Source organism: Ochotona curzoniae, unplaced genomic scaffold (assembly GCF_017591425.1).
Source record: "Ochotona curzoniae isolate NIBS_2020 unplaced genomic scaffold, NIBS_Ocur_1.0 patch441, whole genome shotgun sequence".
Taxonomy (NCBI): domain Eukaryota; kingdom Metazoa; phylum Chordata; class Mammalia; order Lagomorpha; family Ochotonidae; genus Ochotona; species Ochotona curzoniae.
This window is the reverse complement of record NW_024467019.1, coordinates 39,908-67,546: the sequence shown is the minus strand read 5'-3', so window position 1 is coordinate 67,546 and position 27,639 is coordinate 39,908. Positions and strand designations below refer to the sequence as shown.

The 27,639-nt window shown below is 44.6% G+C and overlaps 1 long non-coding RNA gene across 3 annotated transcripts in view; it reads left to right on the top strand.

Moving 5' to 3' along the window:
• The window catches only part of LOC121168026, a 72,697-nt gene extending 45,961 nt beyond the window's left edge, over positions 1-26,736 (top strand). Inside the window, exons 1-4 of one of the 3 annotated variants that reach the window (XR_005885674.1) lie at positions 5,107-5,225; positions 10,265-10,327; positions 19,186-19,346; positions 26,320-26,736. This is a non-coding gene — a long non-coding RNA (uncharacterized LOC121168026). Of the gene's footprint in view, positions 1-5,106; positions 5,226-10,264; positions 10,328-13,432; positions 13,803-19,185; positions 19,347-26,319 lie in introns of those variants that run through there. The other 2 variants (XR_005885673.1, XR_005885672.1) reach the window with 2 other exon arrangements.
• The last annotated feature ends 903 nt before the right edge of the window (positions 26,737-27,639 follow it).

The window sequence follows — 27,639 nt, the reverse complement described above, 5'->3', positions numbered from 1 at the left end:
ATAATCTGTTGGTAAGTTAGATTACATTCTTGGAAGATGCTTTTTAAGATTGCCTGATCAAGGGCCCGGTGGCATGGCCTGGCAGCTAAAGTCCTTGTCTTGAGCGCACTGGGATCCCATGTGGGCGCCAGTTCTAATCCTGGCAGCTCCACTTCCCATCCAGTTCCCTGCTTGTGGCCTGGGAGAGCAGTCGAGGATGGCCCAAAGCTTTGGGACCCTGCACGCATGTAGGAGACCCCGAGGAAGTTCCTGGATCCTGGCTTTGGATCGGCATAACATTGTCCGTTGCGCTCACTTGGGGAGTGAATCATTGGACGGAAGATCTTCCTCCCTGTCTCTCCTCTCTGTATATCTGACTTTCCAATAGACAAATAAATCTTAACAAAAAAAAAAAAAAAAGATCGCCTGATCAGACCAGTTTTACAGCTGTTTATAACATTTTTATTCAAACTGTTTCAGTCCATCTTGAGAAACCTGGTTTCTTTTGTTAAAAAGGGAAGACTATGGAAGAAATATCTCTAATTTAGATACATAGGGGACTAAAAAAAAATGCATGACTAACAGGTAAATCTCTTTGATGGTTTCCTGGAGTATTTTTGTTGTTAAACATTGTTTATGTATTTGAAAGAGTTTCAGAGAAAAGAGGCAGAGGGATATTTCTCAGTGCTCAGTTACTTCCCAGATAGCTACAATGCCTAGAGCTGGGCCATACGGAAGCCAGCAGCCAGGAGCTCCCATCTGTATGTCCCTGTGGGTGGCAAGGCCCACACACTCAGTCATCCTTCATTGCTCTTTCAGGTGTATTAGCGAGGAGCTGGATTGGAAGTTGAGCAGCTGGGATTTCAACAGGTGTCCATTTGGAATGCCAGTGCCGCTTAACCTGCTTCACCCTAATGGGATCTTCTGCATGTTTTGAGGGTACCCCTTTACATGTTTGTTTGTTTGTTTTTTCCTTCAGAGAACATTTCCAATACAGATAAAAGGCAGGTCAACTTTGAGTTAGCTTAGTTTGTACTGTAAAGGAATTGGTTCCCTAAATGTAGTTGTGAGGTTGCTATTTTCCTTTCACTGTGATGTGTAATTTAGGTGCAGTAAACACATTTTAAAGGCACAGTTCATTAATGCTTCACACATTGCCTGTGCAACCACTACCCACATGAATATACAGTTTTTTTTTTCAAAGACTGAGAGTTCCAGAGAGATGGAGAGATAACCAGAGCAGTTTTTATCAGCTTGTTCAGTGCCCAGGTGCCTGCAGCAGCGAGGGCTGAGCTGATCCGAAGCCAAGAGCTTCTTCCAAGTCTTCCATGTTGGTGCAGGATTAAAATAAAAAAAATTGATTGCTTTCCAAGGCCATAAGCAAGGCACTGGAAGGGAAGCTGAACAGCCATGATGTGAATGGAACCACTTCTGTGATCCTGGCACATTAAAGGTGAGGATTTAGCCATTGAGCCATGGTGCTGGTCTCTGTCTCTCGATGCCCTTCCCTTTAAAAAATAAAAAGATTTGTTGATTTTAGAGGCACAGGAGTGCAGGAGATCAGGCACTAGGGCCATCCTCCACTGCTTTCCCAGGCACATTTAGCAGGAAGAAGGATTAAAATGGGAGCAACAGGGCATGGCATGATGGCCTAGCGTCTAAAGTCTTCCGTTGATCACGCGGGGATCCTATATGGGTGCCAGTTCTAATCCCAGCAGCCCTGCATCCCATCCAGCTCCCTGATTGTGACCTGGGAAAGTAGTCGAGGATAACCCAAGGCCTTGGAATGTTGTACCCACATGCGAGTTCCTCAGGCTCCTGGCTTTGGATGGGCACAGCTCATGTGGTTACATTCAATTAGGGAGTAAATCGTTGGACAGAAGATCTTCCTTTCTGTCTCTGCTTCTCTCTATATATATATCTGACTTTACAATAAAAGCAAGCAAGCAAACAAATGAATGTTTTATTTAAAAAACGGAGCAGCAAGTGTTTGAACTGGTGCTCATATGGGATGCCAGTACAGCAGTTGGGAACTAAATGTGCTGTGCCACAATGCTTGCCCACCTCCTTGATTTTAACTTGAATTTTTGTTACTTTGACAACACTTAACTGCTTCAAATGAAAACCAACATTTTCCTTTCTCTGATTTGCACTCCTTGCAATATTTGCCCCCTGATCTTTCAGCTGCTCACGATTAAATCTTTTGCTTATTGATGTGATTTGTTTGTGGGTCTGTTTAGGTTTTCTGCATCTTCATGGCTCAGTTCTTCAACATTTTATTCGTTGTTGATTAGCTGTTGTTATTCCTGAAAATTCTTCTTGCTTATGTGGTATACACTGTTACATCTTTTCATCTTTAATTAGGACTGTCTCCTCCCTCCCTTCCTCCTTCCCCACTCCCTTCATTTCCCTCCCCTCCCCTCCCCTCCACTCCCCTCCTCTCCTTTCTCTCTCTCTCTCTGTCTCTGTCTCTTTGTCTCTCTCTTTCTCTTTTTTCTTATTTGGGTTAGTGATGTATCAGTGTTACTTAGTTTTCAATAAATCTGTTCTTCATTGATCTTTTATCTTTTTTTCTATTTTGTTTATTCTCTAATTTCTTTCCTCCTAGTAATTTTGTGGTTTGTGTTGTTTGTCTTTTGCCTTGATGCCGTTTATCTGATGCCTTTCCATTTCTTAGTATAAGCACTGACCGCCCCAAATGTCCCTGTCAGCACTGCTGTTGTTGTGTCCCTTCAATTCTGATGCATTGTGCTATCTCCATTTGTTCACAGGAAGCTTTTGATTCTCTTTGATTTCTTCTGTGGCTCTTTGCTTAGGAGCAATTTGTTAAGTCATGTGTGAGTTTACATATCTTTTAGATATTTGTAAATCGTTAATTTCTAACTGAATTAGATTGTGATCAGAATGTAATCAGAAAAGAGAAATGATATGGTTTCATTTTTAAAAAAAATTATTGAGACTTTTGCTTTATATCTTAGCAGTGAACCATGATAAGAAAGTTCAAGGTACTGATGAAAAGGATGGTTTCTGGAGGTGTGGAATGAGTTCTCTCAGATGGCAATGAAGTTCTGTTAGTCCATAGTGCAGATTAGCCCTGTTGTTTCTTGGCTGATTTTCTGTTTTGTTGATCTGTCCACTGATGGAAGTGAGGTGTTGGAGTGGAGGGGGCCGCTCCTTGCTGTTGATCTGAATCAGCTCCCGGGGATAGGAGATGGCCTTTTGATGACACCTTAGAGACCCTGATGTGAGGAAGAACATTCCCAGAGTGTTGCTTGAGTGGTTTGGGCAGTTCTGACACATTGTTAGCTTTATTGCATCAGGGTTGAGAAGATCTTTTCCAGATCCACTGGCTGCCCAAGTCCACCTTAGTGCATCCAGAGACCCGGGTACTTGGTTCAAGCTTGGCCAGGAGAATGATCTGATCTGTTCTGCTTTGCATTTCCTGATGTGGCACTTGATGTCCCCATCTGGCCTAGATGAACTGTGCATTGGGGCACACTGTCCAAACATTGCACAGGCCTCAGCACCTGAGGAGGGATAGTTGATCGATTTGTTCTGTCCTCTGTCCTCTGTAGTGGTACGAGGTGTCCTTTGCAGGTTCCGATGGATTGTCATATCCTCCATGGGCACCTAGATGTGCTGTCCACCGCTCTGTCTGAGCCTCTATTTTGAGGAGGCTCAGCTTTGACACTTGCACTCCATGGTCAGACCATGGAAGCTGCAGTTTTCTTTATGGTAACATTCTTGAATGGAGGATTCTTATTTTGCTGTTTGTTTTTAGGATCATTTTCCAAAGTTCTCTCCTCACCCCAAGATTGATTTAAAAGACAGATTTTTTTAGAGAGAAGATTACAAAGAGGAATATTCAGTCTGCTGGTTCACTCCCTAAACAGCTGCAATGCCAGAGCTGAGCTGATCTGAAGCCTGGAGCCTAGAGCTTTTTCCTGGTCTCCCATGTGGGTCCAGAGGCCCAAGGATTTAAGCCATCCTCTGCTGCTTTCCTAGGCAGGGAACTGGTTTGGAATTGATGCAGCTGGGACATGAACCAACACCCATATGGGATGCCACATGATAGATGAGGATTAGGATGCTACACCACCATGCCAGCCCCTAAGTGATTAAAAATGGTATATACATAAAATATATGTATATATATTACAGGTAAAAATATAAACCTTTTTAATCACATATATATACTAAAATGCATATTTTTAAAATATAGTTTTCAGCAGTTTATCTTGTGATAAGCAAATGGAGTGCTTCATTCTGTCATGCCAGAAGTCATTTTCCTTTTTGTCTTTTGTTTTGTTGATTTTGAGGTTTGCAGTACTGTGTAGTTGTAGTTTTCATGTGCATTTACAAGCATTTTTTCATTGTTTCTGTCATTCTATCCTCTTGAATAAGGTGTTTGTACCTATCATTTTCTGTTTAGTTGGATTGTTTGATGCTGTTCCATTTGTGTGTATGTGTGTGTGTGTGTAGTTTAAAGGCTATTCCTGGCTGCTTAGTGACAGGCAGATATTTGTCTCCCAGGCTGAAACTTACTTTTTTTCAACTTAACATGAAGTCTATTTCACCAGTTTGTCTTGTCATTTATTGGTCTTTTGGTGTCATGTCAGACCACTTGTCAGACCCTCCCTCTCGGTCCTAAAGGTTTCACATGCGTTTCCTGAGGGAGGTTTTTTCATTTTTTTTTTCATGGAGTAAAAAATTCATGGTTTTTCATTTTGCATTTTAAGTTAATGAGCTGTTTTAATTTTCCTACAAAGTATTGGTGTAGGAGTTTAAAGTGTTTATGTGTTTTTCATTTTTTGTTACTGTTCAATTACTGCAGTATCATTTATCATAAAAGCCTGCCCTTTCCCAGTTGCATTGCATCTGCAAGTTTATAAAAGGCATGCTTGGGTCATTGTTGGGTTCTCTAGTGTTTCTTTCGTCTGTTGCAGCTGCTTGGGCAGTGAACCAGCAGAGGGAAGAGCTTCTTGTTTCTCCTCCTTTCTATCTGATTTTCCAATAAAAATAAATCTTAAAAAAAGAGTTGAATTATGATCTGCAGAAAGGGGGAACAAGTGTTTATTGTATCATTTGATTCTCATTCTGTCACCGTTTCTCTGGTTTCCTTACAGAGCTCTGGGGAACATGAGTGCAGTGAAGAAGTTTCCCATGAAGATGAGGGGTTTATGGGCATGTCCCATCTCCTGCAAGCCCATCATGCTATGGAAAGATTGGAAGAGTTTGTGTGTAAGGTAAGATGACGGTATCCTCTCATTTGCATGCAGTATTTAGTCAGTGCCAATCAGAAACAGCTAAACAGCATGAGTACTTTGGCATTCAGCTTTCTATGCAAAAAATCCATGGTAAAATGAGGGCAGGGGAAGTCTTCTGAATTGTTTCAGAAAAGTTTTACAAATAAATAGTAAAGATTTATTTATTTTTGTGTAGAAGGGAGAGTTACAGGGAGACAGAGCAAGTGAGAGAGAAGGATTTTTAAGATTTGTTTATTTATTGGAAAGTCAGATATACAGAGAGGAGGAGAGACAAGAGAGGAAGATCTTCTGTCCGATGATTCACTTCCCAAGTGAGTGCAATGGCCGATGCTATGCCGATCCAAAGCCAGGATCCAGGAACTTCTTCCAGGTATCCCACACGGGTGCAGGGTCCCAAGGCCTTGGACCTTCCTCCACTGCTTTCCCAGGCCACAAACAGCGAGCTGGATGGGAAGTGGAGCTGCAGGGATTAGAACCGGCACCCATATGAGATCCCAGTGTGTTCAAGGCGAGGACTTCGGCAGCTGGAACACACTGCCCGGCTGAGAGAGAAGGATTTTATAATCACCATATTGTATGGTGGAACCCAAAACCTCCTGCCACCTAGCTCTAATCCAGTGTCTATGAACCCACCTTTGCCCATCCTTCCCTCCCCACTTGCCACCCAGTGTTTGGTAAGCGCAAGTATATATTTTTTAGCTTTTATAAGCTTTCTGTTTTTTAAGTCAACATGTGAGTGAAATTATGTGATATTTATCTTACGGTGCTTTGGTTGATGTTGTCACCTGCGGTTTAGTCAAGGTGTTGTAAAGGACAAATGTGATCCTTTCATGTCTGAGTTACATTTCCATGTTGACACACCCATTTTCTTTAGACGTTCATCAGTACAGGGAGCCTTAGGTTGTTTTGATTTCTTGGAACTTGCGGAGTGCAGACAACTCGACGGATGAATTTCATTTCTCTTTGGAATCTTGCCAGTTAGTGGAATTGCTAGATCATATGGTAATCCTAGTTTCCAGTTTTTGAGGAACCTCTCTACTGTTTTATGTATAATCCCATGAACAGTGTGCAAGGATTCCCTTTTCTCTGTATCTTCTCCATCACTTTTTGTCAAAAAAAAAAAAGAAAAAAAAAAAGAGTTTAAAGACAAAGGAGGGGACTGGCAGTAAGTGATGCTGTTGCCCAGAACAGCTTACATCCCCTATGGGTGTGATGTGTATCCTGGCAGTTCCACTTAGGATCCAGCTCTGTGCTGATAGCCTGTGGGAGCAGGAGAGGATGGCCTTAATCTTTGGGCTCTTGTACTCACAGGGGAGACCCAGACTCTTTTGGCTTAGGCCTGGTCCAGGCTGGGCCATTGGGGCTTTGATCTGAGCTGAAACTGGGATTGGCAGCCAGTAGCACATGGATATGATTCTTCTCTCTCTATAACTTTGTCTTTCAAATAAAGAATGAATCTTCAAAAAAAAAATCTAATATTGACAATGTTTTCATGTACATGTTGGTCATGTATACATCTTTTGAAAAAAGTATATTTCAATCTGCTATCTGTTTTAATTGCGTTATTGATGGTGTTTTTGCTTTGTGGCTGTTTCAGTTTCTGTTTCCCAGTCCCCTGTCAGGTGTGTAGTGTGCGTATTTTCTCCCATCCTGTAGGTTGCTTGTTTACAAGGTAGTTTTTCTTCTTTTACCAGGGAAAAGCTTTCACTTACTATACTTTTTTAATCTAATCTAGAACAATCACTGCTAATTGAAGTGTCTGGAGTAATTTCATCCAGATTTCAAAGACCGAGTTACAGAGAGATAGTGAGAGAGAAAGACAGTGAAAAAGCTCACATGAGCACGGCTCACTCCCTGAATGTCTACAACATCTGCAGATGGGCCAGGCTGAAGTGAGGAACCTGGAAGCTTGTCTGGGTCTCCTACTTGAGTGCAGGGACCCAAAGCCTGGGGCCCTTTCCACTGCTTTCTTTCCTAGGTACATGTACAGGGAGTTGGGTCGGAAGTAGAGCAGCCAGGACATAAGCTGGCACCCCATCCCAGGTGGCGGCTTCATTGCTGCCACCACAACATTGACACCCCTGTCTGTGCCTTTAACTGAGGAATTGAGTCTGTTGACATTTAAGATCATTATTGATTGGTTATGTCTTACTGCTGCTGTTTTGAGACCTGTGTGTTTTTATTGTGTGTCCGTTCCCCTCAGTGTTCATTTGTCATTTAGTGATTCTCTCTGGAGTTGTACTTTGATTTCCTTGCTAAATCTGTGTGTAAGTTTTGTGTTGTAGTTACTTTGAGGCTTACAAAAACAACTTTATTGACTGTAATAGACTCTTAAAGTGATAACAGCTTATGATAGATAAGGAAACAAACAGAAAACACAAAGAGGTAAAAAGTCTTCATACTTTCTATACTCTGTTCCCTACCCATATTTTGAAGAAAAAAAATTGTGAACTATTTTATTTTGATTTATCAGGGAGAAGAGCAAAGTGAGACAGAAAAGATGCTCTCTTCCATTCACTGTTTTACTCCCTAAGTGGCTTGTAACGTCCAGGGCTGGGCCAGGCTGAGGTCAGGAGCCAGGAACTCCTTTCTGGTCTTCCTCACTGGTGGCAGGAACTCACGTGCGTGGACTGTCTTGTCCGGCTCCACAGGATGTGTTGGCAGAAAGTGGAATCAGATGTGGAACAGTTGGGCTTGAACCAGGACCTGATAAGGCATCCTGGCATTGTAGGTGGCAGCTTAAGTTAATGCTGTGTGGTAGTGACAGGCCCCGCTTTGGGATGTGTTAATGTTGTTATTGTTGTCATTATTATTATTACACAATTTATATACTTTGAAAAATTACAGAGAGAGGGAAAGATAGATAGAGGATTTTCCTTCCACTGGTTCACTTTCCAAATGGCCAGCATGGCCAGAGCTGGACCTGACCGTGGTTGGGAGCCAGGAGCTTTTTCCTGGTCTCCCACATATGTGCAGGAGCTCAAGGACTTGAGCCATCCTCTGTTACTTTGCTGTACCATTGGTCAGTACTTGCTCAAACGTGGAGCAGCTGGGATGTGAACTGGTGCCCAAATGGGATGGCACATCGCCATGCCAGCCCATGGCTATAATGTTTTAGTCGTTATAGTAAAGTCATAAATGGTTGGATCAGAGGCGGAGCAGCAGAAGTCAAAGTAACAACCATATATTAGTCTGGCACTACAGGTGGCAGCTTTGCCTGCCATGCCATGGGGTTGACTCCAAAATATTGTTTCCTTGTGTGTGTGTGTGTGTGTATGGTAGAAATGTACACACACACACACACACACACACACACAATACTCTTAATCATCGTACTTAAATTTGATAAACCAGCCCATTCTACATGTCCTGTCACTTTTTATGTCACTCATGGTTACCCTCCTTGCCAAACCAGCTGAGGGGACAGCAAAGTTAAACATTGTCCTCCGTTTATGACACATGAGTAAGGTCTGTGGACAGAGAACAATCCTTCGGAAAGTTTGAGGAAAAGGTGGAATTACAAATAAGTCTATTCTAGTACAAAACAATTTTGAAATTCATGCTTTGCTTTTTCCTAATGTGCATTTCCCCCAAAGTCCCAGGGTTGTTGATCTAACCTACGAGAGGCCAGCAGTGACACATGGCAAAATGAGTCCAAACCTCCAGAGCTCAGGGCTCTGCATGATGCCATTCTAGGAGCACTGGTGAGAAACTGGAGTCCTGTAGGCTTCTTTAGGTGCTGGTCTCATCATAATGTGCCAGCTTTGAGCTCTGAAGTGTGTCCTGCACAGCTGTAGTTTTGTTTCCTGCTGGTGGTTGGGGCAGGCTGTCAGAGGCCACCTGGCAGTAGAAGATCCCAATACTCACTGCCCTGGTGTGGTCCTGGGGCCAGGGCAAGGGCTGCCATCCATATTTTTCACAGTGGCCCTGGTCCCGTAATGCCCACGCAGGAGGCAACTATCTCTGCATCCATCGTTGGAGTGGGGGAAGGGTGGCATGCCTGGACAACTCTTGTTTTTGCTTTCTTTGATGTGACTCTTGTCATGTCAGGGTTAGAACAAGGTGAGGCATTGTTTCCCCTGCCTGACTGCAGTAGCTCTTGAGAAGCTAACTTGGTGTATGTGTAACTAGTCACATTGCTGTCTGCACAGGAGCCTCTTAGCCTGATGCCATCCAGTGAGAGAGCTCAAGAGCTCCCGTTCAGTTAGCCCAAATGCCTGCAGTGGCCAAGGCTGGGCCAGGCTAAAGCCCGGAGCCAAGGACTCAGTCCCAATCTCCCACATGAGTGACACTAATTTCACCCTTGCGCCATCACCTGCTGGATCCCAGGGTCTGCATCAGCAGGACGGTGAGTAGCCATGACCTCAGCCAGGCTCTCCATGTGGGATGCAGGTTAAGCAGCATCTCAGTTGTTAGGCCAAATGCCCGCTCAGAAACCACATGTTCCAAACACATAGTCTTAGTGCATGAACACTTACTTTAGGTTTTACATTTACAAAGATGTTAAAAGTAACTGAGACCAATTGATTTAGACTGCTGTACATTGGACCAAGGGATGAAAAATAGTATGAAAGTGGATACACTTTGCAAGGTGAGCATTCATGGATCCAAGTAGAGTCTAGAATTTCATTGATGTTTGATAATTTATAAGAAACAAGGTAAAAGAATGAGTCAGTGCATTCTGTTGATCACTATTTTAGAAGGATTAGCACAAAGACAGACAGTGAATAGTTTCATACTTCAAAAACCAATTTGGGACCCGGCACATTAGCCTAGTGGCTAAAGTCCTCCCCCTTGCACATACAAGGATCCCGTATGGGTGCTGGTTCTAATCCCAGTGTCCCGGCGGCCATGCTTCCCATATAACTCCCTGCTTGTGACCTGGGAGATTTTATGGGCATTTGCAATATGAACCCTCAGAAGCTCCCTCCACATTACTGAAAAGTGTTTTAAGACATAAACCATGGGCCCACCGTGTTAGTCTAGTGGCTAAATTCCTTGTCTTGCCTTCCTTCCAGGCCTGTGTAAAGAGCATTGCAGAATACACACAGAGACAGGCAACATCTGGACACATCTCTAAGGTATGTATGAACAATGGCAATGAATTGGTGATTGAGTTTATTCCTTTTATTTGCATGTCTTTGAAGGGAAGGGCAGAAGCTTTTTGTGAAGATTGATTTAGTTTTGGGTGTAGTGCTTAAGGTCCTCCCCTTAAACCCACCAGGATCCCATATGGGCGCCAGTTCTAATCGTGGAGGCCCGCTTCCCACCCAGCTCCCTGCTTGTGACCTGGGAAAGCAGTGGAGGACAACCCAAAGCCTTCCAGTCTTGCACCTGTGTGGGTGACCCAGAAGAGGCCCCAGGCCCCTGGCTTTGGATTAGTGCAACTCTGGTTGTTGCAGCTGCTTGGGGAGTGAATCATCAAAGGAAACATCTTGTTGTCTGTCTCTCCTCCTCTCTACACATCTGCCTTTCCAAAAAATAAATAAATCTTTTGCAAAAGTTCAGGGATAAAATGAATTGAAAAATAACTGCAATTTTGTCCAAAAACTCTAAAGTCAATGTGTATGAGAAGTCTGCAGTAAGTTCATGGAAATGTGACTTGTTAAACCAAGCAGAATTTTCCCATATTATTCCACATTCCACAAATGTTTGAAAGCAGCATGATTCATGTTGAAGTTGGATAGTTTTGAGATATTCGTTATTATGATCTGCACAGCTATGAAGATTGCTTTCGATGTGCATGGTTGTACCTAAACATTTCCTTTGGTTTGTGTGGTGGTTAGAATTCGTGCAGCATGGGAATGCTGCTGTGGTGCAGTGGGGGAAACCATGGCTTACACCACCAGCATTCATAAGAGTAGCAGTTTGAGTCCCAGCTGCCTCACTTGCCTTCAGGCTGCCAGCTGGGGAGCCTGGATCCCTGGCACCTGTGTGGGTATCCCAGAAAAAACGCATGGCTCATTTGGACAATGAATGAGCCAGGAGTGAAGAGAAGTCATCTTTTGTTTTATGACTCTCCTTTTCTCTCTGTACTTTAAAAATACATACTTATATTCATGCTTTCTCTTGTTAATCTTCCCCTAAGTTCTATCTATTTCTTTAAAGATTTATTTATTTTCTTGGAAAGGCAGATGCACAGAGAGGAGGAGGAGAGCCAGTGAGGAAGATGTTTCAGTCGGTCATTCACTCCCCAAGTGGTGGCAACGGCTGGTGCTGCACTGATCCGAAGCCAGGAGCCAACAACCTCTTTCCAAGTGTCCCAGGCAGGTGCAGGGTCCCAAAGCATTGGGCCGTCCTCGACTGCTTTCCCAGGCCACAACAGGGACAGTGGAATGGGAAGTGGAGCTGCCGGGATTAGAACCTGCGCCCATATGGGATCCCGATAGGTTCAAGGTGGGGACCTTAACCATTGCTCTATCATCCAGGCCCAGTTCTATGTATTATAAATTGCCTTTGACTATGTGCATGACTCTACTGAATCTACTCCAGGAGACACAGTTACTTTCCTCTCACATTCCATAGTGATGGGCAAATGTTTGGCCACTGTGTTATTTGATTTTACTTAGCACTTGAAAGCACTGAGTGTTTTTAGCCTGTGCTTCATAATGCTATATTGTTGAGTTATCCTCCATAATTTTCTATGCAAAACAATTTTTTTCACTGTCAAGTAAGAGCTCACCTATTCTAAGGAACATTTTTCTCCTCCAGATGACCATTTCTTTGATAAGGATTTTCTTGCCTTAGCATCTGCTCCCTCTATTATTTTTCAAATTTAATTGTGATTGCAGTTGATAACTCCATAATCCATATCTGGAATCTAGACAGCTCTCTTGGTCCCCATTTAATCCTATCATAATCTCCGCTATTATGACGCAAAAAATGTCAAACTTCACTATTGCTAACACCCCCTGACACAATAATCAAAACAGATTCTCGTTGTTTTTCTATGAACTATAATGAATTTCTGCACCGTAGTGTGTAACCTGATATGAAATAATAATGCTTTTATTTTTTTTCCTTGCTTTCATGCACCAATGCATATATCCATGCATTTCTACATGTTAAATATTTCCAACTATTTCCCCTTAATTATTTCTGTAATGATGCTAGTTTGGACAGCTGTTGTCATCAACCTTAATTTCTCCCATCTTCCCAAAAGCATTTTTCAAGTCTATGCTGGTTCTTTTGTCAAAATTCATTCACTACTTACTACCTCTTCCTCTCCCTCTAAATTCTCAAGGAATCTCTTTTGGTTTCAAGTGGGACCTACCATTTCTTCGCATGATAGTAATTCTTTCAGGGAGGTAGACATTAGTCAAATGGTGAAGATACTGCCTTGGACACCTTCATGCCATGGTGGAGTGCCAAACCTGGCTTTCTGATAACGGAAGCCTACAGGTTATAGCTCACATAGCCTATTCATTGCCACCCACATGGGAAAATGGACTTGAGCGCGTGGCTCCTGGTGTTTGACTGATGTAGCCTATAGTAGTGTAGGTATTTGCAATGTTATTTAGAATTTGGCTCTCGCTCCGTCTCTCTTTCTCTCCTTCTCTGCCTCTCCGTTTACAATAAACTTAAAACTAGAATTTACTTTTAAACATGTTGAAAGAATTCACAAGATAGCATAGCTGTTCAACTCATTTTCAGGTAATTTTCACATGATCATCTAATCTCCTTGCACCAACATGGCAATAACTCTGTTTCATTTTTAATCGTTCATCCATTTAAAAAATTAGGCTTTCACCTGAACTCCTTACAAATTAATTATTTTCAAAGCGCCTGTGCCTTGGTTGCCACATAGAGTTCTCGATCCAAAGAAAAATTCTGAGAGATTTTTGTTGAATGAATAAATGAAACAATAAGAACCATGGAAGAAGTTTCTTAAAAGACAAATATAGTGTACAGTTTTTCAAAACCAACATGAAATATGTCAAAACTGATAGATCACATTTTATTTGTACAGCAGTCAAAACCTAAAATTGCATGTCTCTAAGTGGGCCTCCAGAGCCCAGTGCAGCAAGGAGCCCCCATCCCCATCTGACCACACAGAACTTCCCAGGGTGAGGAGAGGAAGCACAGCAGGGCGCCCTGGTGTCCAGGAGGAGGAAGAAAAGGGTCCCCAAGGGCGGCGGGGCATCCAGTGGAGGAATCCTGCGTGGTGCTGACGTGGAGATATTGGCCGCTTGGTCACTTCCTGCGAGATGCTGCGGCCTCGCACACTCAGTCAGTGAAGAGCCAGTGGAGAAAGAGGACAAGTCACTGGGTTCTCCAGAGTGGAACTGTTCTCTTGCCGAAGATGTGCAGCAGGCTCCGGGAGAGGACGTAAGGGCTCATGGACTCCAGCTGAAAATCATCCTGCCTGCTGTCCACCTGCCCCCCACCTGGGGAGGGTCTCGCAGTGGCTGCCATGGTGGACCTGGGGCCAGCTATGTGCGAGTTGGTGCCGCCCCCAGAGTGCCTGGTCTCTGAGCCTCGCTGCAGGACTTGATAGACCCACTGGGCTTCATCAGCACCATCCGACCTGTTACTGAAAACACGGACACCTACAAGGTAAGAACCCCCAAGTTCTAGTGATCCAGGAAGGGGAGGCGGCAGCTTGGCCTTAGCACCTGTGTGTGGGAGCGCAGGTGGAAGCTTGTCCCCTAGGGCAAGGGTAGTTTGGCCATCTCCATCACAATGGTGCAGGAGTGGAGGTGGCTGCTTGCCTGCCTGCAGGGTTTAGGAGGATGGGCCATGGCTTAGCACTCAGTGAGGATTCCAGGAGGCGAGATTGCAGCTTGGCCATCTGCGTGGGGTCTAGGAGGGCAGGTAGTGGCTTGTCCCTAGGTGCAGGGTCCAGGAGGCAGGCGGTGGCTTGGTCCTTGGTGAGTGTTCCTGGAGGGCAGGCAGTGCCTTGGCCCTTTTGTGTGTTGTCTGGGAGGGCTGGTGGCAGCTTGGTCATTGGCATGGTCCATGAAAGGCATGAGGTTTCTTTGCCCTAGGCATCAGATCCAGGAGCTCAGGTGGCAGCTTAGTCCTGCATTCTGGGTGGAGAAGCTCAGGTGGTGGCTTCGCCCTCAGGGTGGGGGTCATCATGGCAGGCTGTGGCTTTGTGCTTTGTGTGTTGTTTTCTGGGAGGGCTGGAGTCCTTGGTGCAGAGATGAGAGGGAAGCTGGGGTCTAGCACGCAGTGTGGTCTCTGTGTAGAGTGGGCACAGGTGCCTCGGGTTCGTGCTTTCCTGCCAGGCCTGCTCCATTTCTGTCCTTGGGGATGTCCTTCCTTTTTTCCTTTCTCTCTTTGTCTCTCTCTCTCTCTCTCTTTCCTTTTTTTCTTATTTGGGTTAGTGATATATCAGTGTTGCTTAGTTTTCAGTAAATGTGTTCTTCATTGATCTTTTATCTTTTTTTCTATTTTGTTTATTGTCTAATTTCTTTCCTCCTAGTAATTTTGTGGTTTGTGTTGTTTGTCTTTTGCCTTGATGCCGTTTATCTGATGCCTTTCCATTTCTTAGTATAAGCACTGACCGCCCCAAATGTCCCTGTCAGCACTGCTGTTGTTGTGTCCCTTCAATTCTGATGCATTGTGCTATCTCCATTTGTTTACAGGAAGCTTTTGATTCTCCTTGATTTCTTCTGTGGCTCTTTGCTTAGGAGCAATTTGTTAAGTCATGTGTGAGTTTACGTATCTTTTAGATATTTGTAAGTCATTAATTTCTAACTGAATTAGATTGTGATCAGAATGTAATCAGAAAAGAGAAATGATATGGTTTCATTTTTAAAAAAAAATTATTGAGACTTTTGCTTTATATCTTAGCAGTGAACCATGATAAGAAAGTTCAAGGTACTGATGAAAAGGATGGTTTCTGGAGGTGTGGAATGAGTTCTCTCAGATGGCAATGAAGTTCTGTTAGTCCATAGTGCAGATTAGCCCTGTTGTTTCTTGGCTGATTTTCTGTTTTGTTGATCTGTCCACTGATGGAAGTGAGGTGTTGGAGTGGAGGGGGCCGCTCCTTGCTGTTGAACTGCATCAGCTCCCGGGGATAGGAGATGGCCTTTTGATGACACCTTAGAGACCCCGATGTGAGGAAGAACATTCCCAGAGTGTTGCTTGAGTGGTTTGGGCAGTTCTGACACATTGTTAGCTTTATTGCATCAGGGTTGAGAAGATCTTTTCCAGATCCGCTGGCTGCCCAAGTCCACCTTAGTGCATCCAGAGACCCGGGTACTTGGTGCAAGCTTGGCCAGGAGAATGATCTGATCTGTTCTGCTTTGCATTTCCTGATGTGGCACTTGATGTCCCCAGCTGGCCCAGATGAACTGTGCTTTGGGGCACACTGTCCAAACATTGCACAGGCCTCAGCACCTGAGGAGGCCCAGTCCACATTCTTGGGCTTCCGTCAGTTTATTTCTCTGCTTTTGAGTAAACTCATGCTTGGTATTTTTAATTGCTTTTAATACAACTTACCAGTCTCTTGTAAGGAGAGGAAGGGAGGGAAAGAGAAGCAGGGAATTGGATGCCAAGTATAGCAGCTAGAACCTGGAACTGTAAGCTCTATGCGATCCTGGTGCTTGCAAGGTGAGGATTTAGCCAATGAGCCATTCTACCAGGCCCTGGATCTCTCTATATTTAAGATTCACTTATTTTTATTGGAAAGAGTAGTGCAGAGAGAAGGAGAGACAGAGATCCTCCATCCATCATCAAATTTACCAAATGATCCTAATAGCTGGGGCTGAGCCAGTCCTTCTGAGTCTCCAGCCTGAATGCAGGGTACCAAGGACTTGATACGTCCTTTATTGCCTTCGTAGCCACAAGCCAGGAGCTGGATGGGCGGTGGAGCAGCCAGGACATCAGCTGATACCTTTATGGGATGCTGTTTCCTGAGTTATCTTTGCTGCTCACTCCAGACCAGCTGTTTTTAAGGTTAGCTAGTAGCCTAGAACCTCTGGGGCTTTCCTTTTGCTTCGTCCTGTGTTGCAGGTCTTTGTTTTCCTTATGTTTTTGATAGATCATATGTTCTAGTATAATGAGGAAGAAGGTCAGTGGGAAGTGAAGTAGACACTTGCTTCTTGAGGCCTGTGTGGTGTTGTGGATGGAATTGCTGCCTATGTTGCCAGTGTGAGTCCTGACTGCTCTGCCTTCATCCAGCTGCCTGAGAATGACCTGAGGGGAAAAGGTGAAGATGGCCCAGTTCCTTAGATCCCTGTACCCATGTGGAGGCCCAGACGGAGTTCCAGCTTCTGGCTTTAGCCTGGCCATTGTGGCCATCTGGGGAGTGGACCACTGGATGGAAGAAACATGTCTGTCTCTTCCATGCTTGTTGCTTTGAGTTTTAACATATACACATACATGCATATTCAGCAAAAAGAATCTTGCTTTTGTGGAGAGCTTTTGCAATGATGTGAGACTGAGTTGGTTTTGTGATGAGTAGAGCTGCTGCCTGCACAGCTGCCAGCCCACTGTTCAGGTCCTGGCTGTTCTACTCCGATCAACCCCTGCTGATGGCCTGGGACAATCACCAGAAGATGGCACAGGTTCTTGAGCCCTTGTCGCCTATAATGGAAGACCTGGATGAAGCTCCTGTGGATGGAAGAGCTCTTCTCATTTCACTTTTGAATAAGAATACAGATTTTAAAAATTAAATTATGAATCATTTTAGTTCAGTAAAATGATGTGAAAGTTTGTTTCTTCCTTTCCATGATTGCTGCTGAGAATGTTGCTGTGTTTATTCTTAACCCATTGTGACTTATTTGTAATTTATTTGAGTGGCAGAGAATCCAACAGGGAGACCTCCCTTCCGCTGATCACTGCCCACACGTCTGCAGTTACTAGCGCAGGGCCAAGCCACATCCAGGAGTCAGGAACTCAGTCTGGGTTTCCATGTGAGTGGAACCGGCAGCTGAGCCTTTTATCTGTTGCCTTTTATTTTGTATAGTATGAATAATTTAGTTAGAGACAGAAATTCGGCTGGTCTTCAAACCAGACAAGAGGTACACATAGAGTAAATCTGTTAAATGTCTAGTTTCAGTGTAGGCACTCTAATATGAATTAAACTTTAGAGTTTAAAACTTTTTCTTTTTTTAAAGATTTATTTTTATTATTTTTTCATTGGAAAGGCAGATATACAGAGAGGAGAAGGAGAGACAGAGAGGAAGATCTTCTGTCTGATGATTCACTCCCCAAGTGAGCGCAACAGGCCGATACTATGCCGGTCTGAAGCCAGGAGCCTCTTCTGGGTCTCCCACGTGTGTGCAGGTTCCCAAAGCTTTGGGCCGTCCTCGACTGCTTTCCCAGGCCACAGGCAGGGAGCTGGAAGGGAAGCGGGGCTGCCGAGATTAGAATCGGCGCCCATATGGGATCCCGGGCGTGCAAGGCGAGGACCTTTAACCCCTTGCGCCACCGCGCCGGGCCTTAGAGTTTAAAACTTTTGAGAGAGGGTTCAGTATGGTATCCTAGTGGCTAAAGTCTTTGCCTTGAATGTGTCAGGATCCCATATGGGCGTTGGTTCTAATCCTGTTAGCCCTGCTTCCCATCCTCTCTGCTTATGGCCCAAGAAAGCAGTTAAAGATGGTCCAAAGTTTTGGGACCCTGCACCCACATGGGAGACCTGGAGGAGGCTTCTGGCTGCTAGCTTTGGATAATTGGCTCAGTTCTAGCCGTGGCAGTCTCTTGGGGAGTGAATCAATGGACGGAAGATCTTCTCTGTCTCTTCTCCTCTCTGTAAATCTGACTTTGCAATAAAAATAAATAAGCCTTAACAAACTAACTAACAAACAAACAAGAAAAACTCCGTGAGAGGGACTGGCATGAGGGCTCAATGACTAAATGCTCACCTGTAAGTGCCAGGATCCCTTATGGTTGAGTGAGTGTCCTGGTGGCTCCACTTCCCATACAGCTCCTCGCTTGCGATCTGAGAAAGAGGAAGAGGGTGGCTCAAAACCTTGGGACCTTATCCCCCTGTGGGAATCAGAAGAAATGTCTGGCTCACCTCAGCTGTGGCCATTATGGCCATTTGGGTAATGATTCAGTGGATGAACATCATTTTTTGCCTCTCTTTTTCTCTGTAAACCTGATCTGCCTTTCCAAATAATAAAGTTTTTTTTTTTAATTAAATTATTCATTTGGAAAGTCAGATATACAGAGGGAAGGAGAGACAGAGCAAAAGATCTTCTGTAAGCTGGATCACTGCACAAGTGGCCAGAACTGAGCTAGTCTGACGATAGGAAATTCTGACAGGTCTCCCACATGGGTGCAGGGTCCCAAGGGTGTGGGCCGTCTTTGACTGCTTTCTCAGGCCACAAGCAGGGAGCTGGATGGGATGTGGCGCAGCCAGGGCATGAACCAGTGCTCATATAGAATCCTGGCGTATGGAAGTCGAGCACTTTACCCACTAGGCTGTTGCTTTGGGCCCAAAAATAAATCAATCTTTTTAAAAAGATTATTTTTTTTTATTACAAAGTCAGATATGCACAGAGGATGAGAAACAGAGAAGTTCTTCTGCCTGATGAGTCACTCGCCAAGTGACCACAAAGCCTGGTGCTACATGATCCAAAGCCCGGAGCCTTGAGCCTCTTCCAGGTTTCCCACGTGGGTGCAGGATCCCAAGTCTTTGGGCCATCCTCGACTGCTTTTCCAGGCCACAATCAGGGAGTTGGATGGGAAGCAGAGCTGGTGGGATAGGCACATATACCCATATGGTATAGCAGCTTCTACAAGTCGAGGATTTTAGCCACTGGGCTACCGTGCTGGGCCCAATAAATAAGTCTTAACAAGAAAAGCAACAAAGAAGCCTTAATAATCATTATATATTTTTGTTTGCCTGTAAATATTACAGATGTCACTATTGTCATTTATTTGTTGAAATCTAAAATTGAAGCCCAGAGTAATTTATGTGTTTAGCAGAGAATGCTTGACTCTACTTAAATACTAATTTTTACTTTTTTTTTTTTTAATTCAGATTGTTGGCAGCAAAGGAGGTGTTGAAATGGTCACCAAAGAAAAGTAGCGGTCTAAAGTTAATATCTGCTTGGAATATCTGCCAACTGGGTGTCGCTTGAATTCTCACTATGAAAGAATTCTCTACCCATAGAGCTGTTCCAGTCTGGTGTCAGTATTATGGTGAGTTGCAGCATTTTTCTTAGAAGTGGATAAATTGGGCCTGGCATGGTGGCCTAGTGGCCAAAATCCCTACCTTGTATGTGCCAGGATCCCATTTGGGCTCTGGTTTATATCCTAACTGTTTCACTTTCCATCCAGCTCCCTGCCTGTGGCCTGGGAAAGCACTTGAGGGCAACTCAGAGCCTTGGGACCCTGCACCCGCGGGAGACCAGGAAGGAACTCCTGCTTTCTGGCAGCTCAGCTGCGGCTGTTGTGGCCATGTGAGGGGTGAAGTAGTGGATGAAAAAAATCTTTCTCTCTGTAAATCTGCCTTTCCAATAAAAATAAAACTTTTTTGGGGGAGAATGTTTCAAAATTATTTTATGTTGGAAAGGCAAGTTGAGAGAGAGAGAAAGAGAAAGAGAGAGATCTTACATCCACTGATTCACTCTCCAAGTGGCTGCAGTGTCCAGAGCTGAGGCAGTCTGAAGCCAGGAGCCAGGAGCTTCTTCTGGGACTCCCACGTGAGTGTAGGGTCCCAAGGCTTTGGTCCATCCTTGACTGCTTTCCCAGGCTACAAGCAGGGAGCTGGGGGAGGGGGGCAGGGGGAGAAGCTGGAGCAGCTAGGGCCTGAATGGTGCCCATGTGGGATCCCAGAGCATGCCAGTTGAGGATTAACTGCTAGACTACTGTGTTGGGCCCCACTTCATTTGTTTTTATTGGTGAATAGTATTTTCCTTGTATTTACGTACCTTTCTACTTGTTTACTAGTTGAAGATCGATGGATTGTTCCAGTGTTTGGCTGTTAGGAATAATAGTAATGCCTGTTTAGGTATAACACTTTGTGTGGACATATGTGGCTGAACCATTTTACATCCCCCCAGTAATGTAGAGGCTTCCGGTTTTTCCATGTTCTGGCAAACATGTGTTGTCTCTTGTTTTGGTTCTGGCCATTTTATTAAGTATGTACTGGTATTTCCTTGTAGTTTAATTTGCATTTTCCTAAAGGCTACTGATGATGTGCATTGTTTCTGTTCATGTTAGCTGTTTGTGCATCTTCCTCAGTGGAGTGTTTGTTGGGTTGGCTTTGAACACTCTTAAGAAAAGTATACTTTGTTATACTAAATGCAAGTCCTTAGTCAGACACATGATTTACAAAAACTTTATTCTTGTGTGTAATTTGTGTTTTCATTTTTCTGATAGTATCTGCTTGAAAGAGTGGTTTGCAGAACCTGTTTTCCTTTGATGGATTTTAGTTTTCGTATCATTTAGGAAGCATTTTCCTTATCTGTGGCTGTAGTCATTTTTTTTTTCTCCATGTAGAAGTTCTGTGGTTTTCGCTTTTGTTATAGAGCATTTCCTTTTGAGTTCAGTTTTTCCCTTATTTTCATTTTATTTGAAAGAGAGAAGGGATAAAGCTTCCATCTGCTGGTTCACTCCCAGCCAGGGTAAAGCCAGGAACTCAATCCAGATTTCTCTTGTGGGTGACAGGGATTCAAATACTTACACAGTCATCTGTTGCCTGCCAGGCAGGAAGCTGAGTTAGGAATGGCGCTGGGACTTGAACTCAGGCACTGGCGTGTGAGATGTGGGTCTCACAAGTGGGGTTGTAACTATTGGCTTTTACATTTAGGTTCATCCTCAACTGTTTATTTTCCTGTGTATAACATCAGGTACATACGCAGGTTAGTTATTTGGGATGGAAGGCATATGAATATTCAATTTTGATGAGCACTATTTGTTTAAAACAATATTGTTCGATTGATTTAGCTAGGCTACCTGTATTGAGAATCATTTGAGTATAATTGTACAGTGTTATTTCTGAACTGTTTTGTTGTAATAATCCCCCCCTATGGCCAATCCTAAGTCAGTCCATGGTTTTATACATTGTTCTGTGGTTTTGATTACGTACAGCCAATTGCATTAAAAGAGTGCATGGAAAATTCTGGTAGTAAGCAGTTTGTAAGTTTTCAGTTGTGTGGTATTCTGATTAGTGTGGTGAAATCTCACTTGTGTGGTCCTCCATCCTGTCTGGAATGGGATTTATTCTTTTGCCCCTGTTTAATATCCATCTTAATTATCTTACTGGCTTTCATGGCACCCCAATGCTGGTAACCAGATATGCTTTTCTTCTTTTTTTAAGATTTTATTTATTTATTTATTGGAAAGGCAGAGTCGTAGAGACACAGAGAAATGTCTTTTGTTCTGGGTTCACGTCCTAAGTGGCTACAGTGGCTGCAACTGAACTGATCGAAAGCCCAGAAGCAGGAGCCCATTCCATGTCTCCCCCATGGGTGCAGGTCCCAAAGGCTTTCTAAAGGTGCAAACAGGGAGCTGGAATGGAAGTGAAGCAGCCAAGACACAAATCGGTGCCCACATGGGCCCCTGAAACATGCAAAGGGAGGAAATTTGCCACTGAGCAATAGCATCAGGCCCATTCCTGAGATATTCTCTTATTTTACAAAAATGATCTCAAAATACAACAGCAATGATGTTGGCAATTTGGATATGCTGAAGAGAAGTCAAAATGTGTTTTGTCTCATAGGAAAAATGAAATTAAAATAAGATTTGTTTAGATCAATGACTATATTCACATAACTCTTAGCATAGTATGTTACTGTGATTATTTGATTTCAGTATTTTTTTTCCTCAAGCTCTACCTAATACATAAATCAAACTTTCGTAGAAAAAAAAACTGTAGTTTTCCTCTATTTCAAACCTCCTTTGGTGGTCTTGGAATACCTATGAACACATCAATGAAGAACCTATTGCTAAAATGACAGGAACAAATTTCTACCTATCTGTATTAACCCTGAATGTAAATGGCTTGAACTCATCAATCAAGCACTGTAGCTTATTGAATTGGATTAAAACCAAATATCTATCTATCTGTTGCCTAGAGAAGGCACATCTCACCAGCAAAGATCAGCAGAAACTGAAGGTCAAAGGATGGAGAAAGATATTCCAGGCTAATGGAAAAGGAAACACGAGCTGGTATAGCCACTCTTATATCAGATGATATAGGCTTTAATGTGTAAAGCATTAAAAGAGGAAGAAGGGGGCCCAGAGCGGTGGCACAAGTGGTTAAAGGTCCTCGCCTTGCATGCCCAGGATCCCATATGCGTGCCGGTTCTAATCCCGGCAGCCCCGCTTCCCTTCCAGGTCCCTTTCCGTGGCCCGGGAGGGCAGTGGAAGACGGCCCAAAGCTTTGGGACCCTGCACCTGCGTGGGAGACCCAGATGAGGCTCCTGGCTTCGGATTAGCATAACAATTGCCGTTGTGCTCACTTGGGGAGTGAATCATGGGACAGATCTTCCTCTCTGTCTCTCCTCTCTGTATATCTGCCTTTCCAAAAAAAAATAAAAAAATAAAAATAAATCTTTTTAAAAAAAAAGAGGAAGAAGGACACCCTATAATGATCAAAAGGTTTATTCAGCAAGGAGAGATCACCTTACTAGTTTTCTAAAATGTTTTCCTTTTCATCTCTAATTTTACTTGCTTTTTCTTTCTTGCATTTCTTTACTCGTCTGGCTGAAAGTTTGTTTTGCTCATCTTCTTTAAAAACTGGCTCTTGTTACAATTTGTAGTTTTTTAGGTTCGATTGCATTTGTTATTGCTGTGATTTTTTTTATCATTTTTTGCTTCTTGCATTTTTAAAGTAAGTCCTTGGTATATCTTATTAGATCATTTGTTTGTGATATTTCTATTTGTAAACACCTGATGCTGTTATGACCAGATTTTGAGATCCCCAGGAATCTGAAGTTGATGTAAGCACACAAGGGCGGTTTATTCAAGCTCGAGCTAGGGCTTCCAGCCATCACCAACACAGAGGTTCTTGGTTGAGAGCAGGCAACCAACTGACCCACTGGCCAGCGGGACCAGCAGCTCTTACTGGAATGCGACCCTGAACATCACATTCACAGGGTTTTTTAGGGGCCCAATAACCCACAATAGCTTGAAAAGGGGTAATTCACAGTAGCTTGCAAGGTGAGGTGGGAAATACCACAAATTCCCTACCTATCTGGGCTGGACAGCCCATGCCTGGCTCTTCTTTGGTTCAGTGCATAAGTTAACCACCCACTTAATTACTTGGAGCCACCTGTGAGATACCCAGACTTGGGTGGACCTTGGTTCATGAAAATTGGAGCTCCTCAGTGCAAAAGGTCACACGGCCCTTTGGCCTTCAAGCTCACATGGTTTCTTAGTAGCAATGAGCCATGATCAAATGGTTGGGATTTTGATTTTGATATTTTTCAATGTTCTGAATGTCCCTGTCAGTACTGGTTTTGCTACATCTCTGCCTTTCTGTCTATCTCTCTATCTCTTCATCTCTGATTCTGCCTCTTTCACTGTAGCTTTGACTTCCATGTAAAGAAAATATAAGGGGAAAAATTTTCCAACAATTTTGGCTTCTCAGGAACATCACACTAACACCCCACTAAGTTTGCAAGAAAGTTTCTCTGTCTATTCCTACATAACTGCTGATAACTTAAAATAGTTCCAAATAACAAATAATTTATGCACTCCTTTTCCTATTTTTGGTTATTTTGAGTTCAACAGGAGACAGGTGTTATTTCACAAATTGAAAAGTGTTGTGGGCTGAGGAGTTAATTAGCACTCGTTAAGCTGAGCAGTTCAGGAAATGGGATTGCTGCTAAAGGCACCTAGACTAATTGGACTCATTAGCATCCTATTGTTTAGCTAAAGGACTGGAGGGGGAGGAGTGTAAAAGGAGTAGTAAAGGAAGGCTTCCAGAGACCAGACTTCTACCATTACTGTTTTCCTGTCAGGACTTCATCCCCAGTCCCTCTCCCTGTCCAGGTTACTGGCTCTGCTGGCTGGAGCAGAAAAGAGCTGACTATAGGGGTGTCAGTGTTTCCTGGAGAGGCTTGAAGAAATGCTCAGTGTAAGATTTCTGTGTGCAATTCTTGGATTTATAATGTATGTCAAGCTTTTATGCTGTGAGAGTTTGATTCAAACACAGAAAACTAGTGTTCTCTTTAGCAACCTTCAACTATACATAATTCATTTTAGTTAAAAACATAGGTCCAGAGAGAGCAAGTATCAGATGCAGGTAGTTAGAACCCATTGGGTTGCACAAGCCACAGCAGGTTACCCATTTCCCGTGCTGGTGCAGCTTTCAATTCCAGCATCTTACTGAGGTGCACTCTGAAAAGTGGCATGTGGAAGACCAAAACCTTGGATCCCTGACACCCACCACGGGAAGCCCAAATGGAATTCATAGCTTCTGGCTTGGTGAGCCTGGCCTGTTTCCCAGAGAGGCCAGATGTTGCCCAGGATCCGTGGCAAGCCTGAGGCTCCATGTGTATAGAGGCTGGGTCTGCAGCGGGACAGTGCAGGAAGGCCCAGATGTCAGAGGAGGGGGTGAGTCCTGCCCTAGAAGAGATGAGGCCAGAAGTGGGTTTAAAGGAGAACCCTGGAAGTCTACACATGGGGCTTCTTGGCAAAAAAGCTAATACACACAGGGGAACAGAGACAAAAAGACCACTACCGCCCTGTTCCTGGCCTGCTTCTTACCTTCCCCAGTCTGACTGCAGGATGAAGGACAGCCTCACCTGAATGGGGGACCCCAGGGCCATCCTCGGCCAGGATCACTTTCCATCACTGTATAGGAAAGGCTTTCCCAGAGGAAGCCCCTGACACTTTCCAATCCCTAGACTCACTGCATTCCATGGAAATGCTAGAGCATTTGGCTCTGCAGTTTGTCTAATAAAAGGCTGCTGTCTGCCAGGCTACCAGCCCCACTCAGGCTGCTGTCTGAGGGCCAGGATTCAGGCAAGCTGAAGGCCTGGACCTGGACAACTTTCCCAGAAGAACTGCTCCATGCCACAGCTTCCAGGAGAGAGACATCAGCCTGGAAATGCCCAAGTCATTGGCGTGATACTGTCACTCATGTAATGTGAGGCTCCTGGAGATCCCATCTAGGCCACCTCTGTGACTCCACATTCTGACCTTGTGCTGTGAACCTGGGACAGGTGCACAACACCAGCAGGTCTGCGTTCCATTGCACATTTGACAATGGTATCCATGGGACTGGTGTGTTAGAAGGACATGCACATTGTGCGCCCTGCACCTGGCTTGGAGCATCATCCCTTCATGGCCATTGTGAGCCATTTGTCACTCCTGGGGTTGACCTTGATTACTCTCTAAAGTTATGTTTCCATGTAACTTCCCAAAGGCACTCCAAGGAGACATGGCTGCCTGGTTAAGCTGAAGCATGCATGACTCCAGTTGTGTGCCAGGAGGTTGCAAGACAAAAGAACAGTGCTCCTTCTGGTGGAGCATCCATTTTACTATCAGAATTGGAAGAAAAGGTCATTCACTAAGTGGCATGTGCCTTCCCCCAGAAACATGGAAGAGAAGAACAGGATGTGTGTGTATGTATGCATGTATCGGAAGGCGCCATCCCTACAGCTTTCCCAGCTGAGGCCAAAGAGGTCCTCTCCTCTGCAGTTGGCCTCCACCTTTCATCTCCTTTCTGCTCACTCAAATTTTGCACAGGTGGCTTTGAAAGATTAAGGCATGGCCGGGGTCCCTGTGGACCTGAACACTACACGAACCCCCAGATATCTGGCCCACCTCTCTCCTCTGCAGTGTTTAGGCCACAGCTGAGCTTGCTGCCCTGCTCCCACCTGTAGCTATTTGAGTCCACACCATCATGCCAGAGCCTATGGTTCTTGAGGGAGGTTCTTGTCCTCAGTAACAAGTCAGGAGGACATTGGATACGGAAATACGCATCTCTGCTATAGTGCACATCACTGTGGACCGGTGGCTTTGGGCTGTCCTCAACTGCTTTCCCAGGCCACAGGCAGGGAGCTGCACTCACTTGGGGGACCAAGAAGAACCTCCTGGTTCATTTTGGCTATTAGGGGTGTGATTGAGTGAACATAAACTTCTATCTCCCCCATTCTATATTCCAGTCTGCCTTTCCAATACAAATAAATAAACCTTTTTTTTTTTTTTTGAACAATAGGTGGAGCAGGTCGGATGTCCATCGAGACGCCCACGGGAGGTGGTGCTGGTGGCAGCGAGGGAGAGTCCTCCTCTCCAGAAGCACAACCTCTGCCCCCTGGAGCCCTCCAAGGTCCTCCATGCTGGAGAAGCAGCTGCATCTCTCCCCTCCTGCGCTGCAGGGCCCAGTGCTGTGAGGGGCCCCAGGCCCTGTTGGGCAGTGCAGAATTTCTCCAGGGCGAGGAAAGGAAGCACAGCGAGGCGCCCTGGGGTCGGAGAAGAGGAAGAAAAGGGTCCCCATTGGTGGAGAAATCCTGCGTGGTGCTGAGGGTGCTGAGGTGGAGCAATTGGCCGCATGGTCAGTTCCTGCAAGGTGCTGTGGCCCCGCACCCTCAGTCAGTGAAGAAGCAGCAGAGGAAGAGGACACACTGCTGGGCTCTGCATGGAAAGCCCTAGGGCTGCCCGAAGATGCACTGTGGGCCCCGCAAGAGGACATGACAGGGCTCGTGGACTCCAGTTGACCCTACTCCCACCTGCTGTCCACCTGCACCCCACCTGGGGAGGGCCTCACGGTGGCCGCCATGGTGAACCCACATGGGGCCCGCTGTGTGCCAGGTGGAGTTGGTGCCGCCCCCAGAGTGCCTGGACTTTGAGCCTGGCTGGAGGAGTTCACAGACCCACTGGGCTTCACCAGCACCATGTGACCTCTGAGGAGAAAACGGACATCTACAAGGTAAGACCCCCAGGGTACAGGGGTCCGGGAAGGGGAGGTGGCAACTTGGCCCTAGTGCGTGTCCAGAGCGCAGGTGGCAGCTTGTCCTTGGGTGCAGGTCCACACGTGGTGCAGGGTTCTAAGGCTTTGGGCCATCCTACTGCTCTCCCAGGCCACAATCAGGGAGCTGGATGGAAAGTGCAGCAGCTGGGACACAAACCATTGCAGTATGGGGATACTAGCACTTGCAAGGGGAGGGTTAGTCAATTGAGTCATCACCACCTCGTTTGTTTGTCTCATCTTTTTACTTCTACAAAAAGATTTGGTGCATCATGTCAGAAATGATCTGGTGCTGATTGGACCGCTGATTGCTGGTTGTTAGCACCTTAACCAAGAAATCAAAGATACTATCTACCACAACTCTTCTATTTTAAGTTTTCCGTTTTTCACTTATAAGAAATTATTCTTGGAGTTACTGTGTAAACATTTATTTCTCATTTGAATTCACGTATTTGTAGTATATTCTTTGCCTCAATACATAGGAAATGATAAGTAATGTTTTATTTTCTAAAGACTTAGAATGAAGAGAAAGAGAGAATTTGTTGGTTTGATGGTTTACTCCCCAAATGG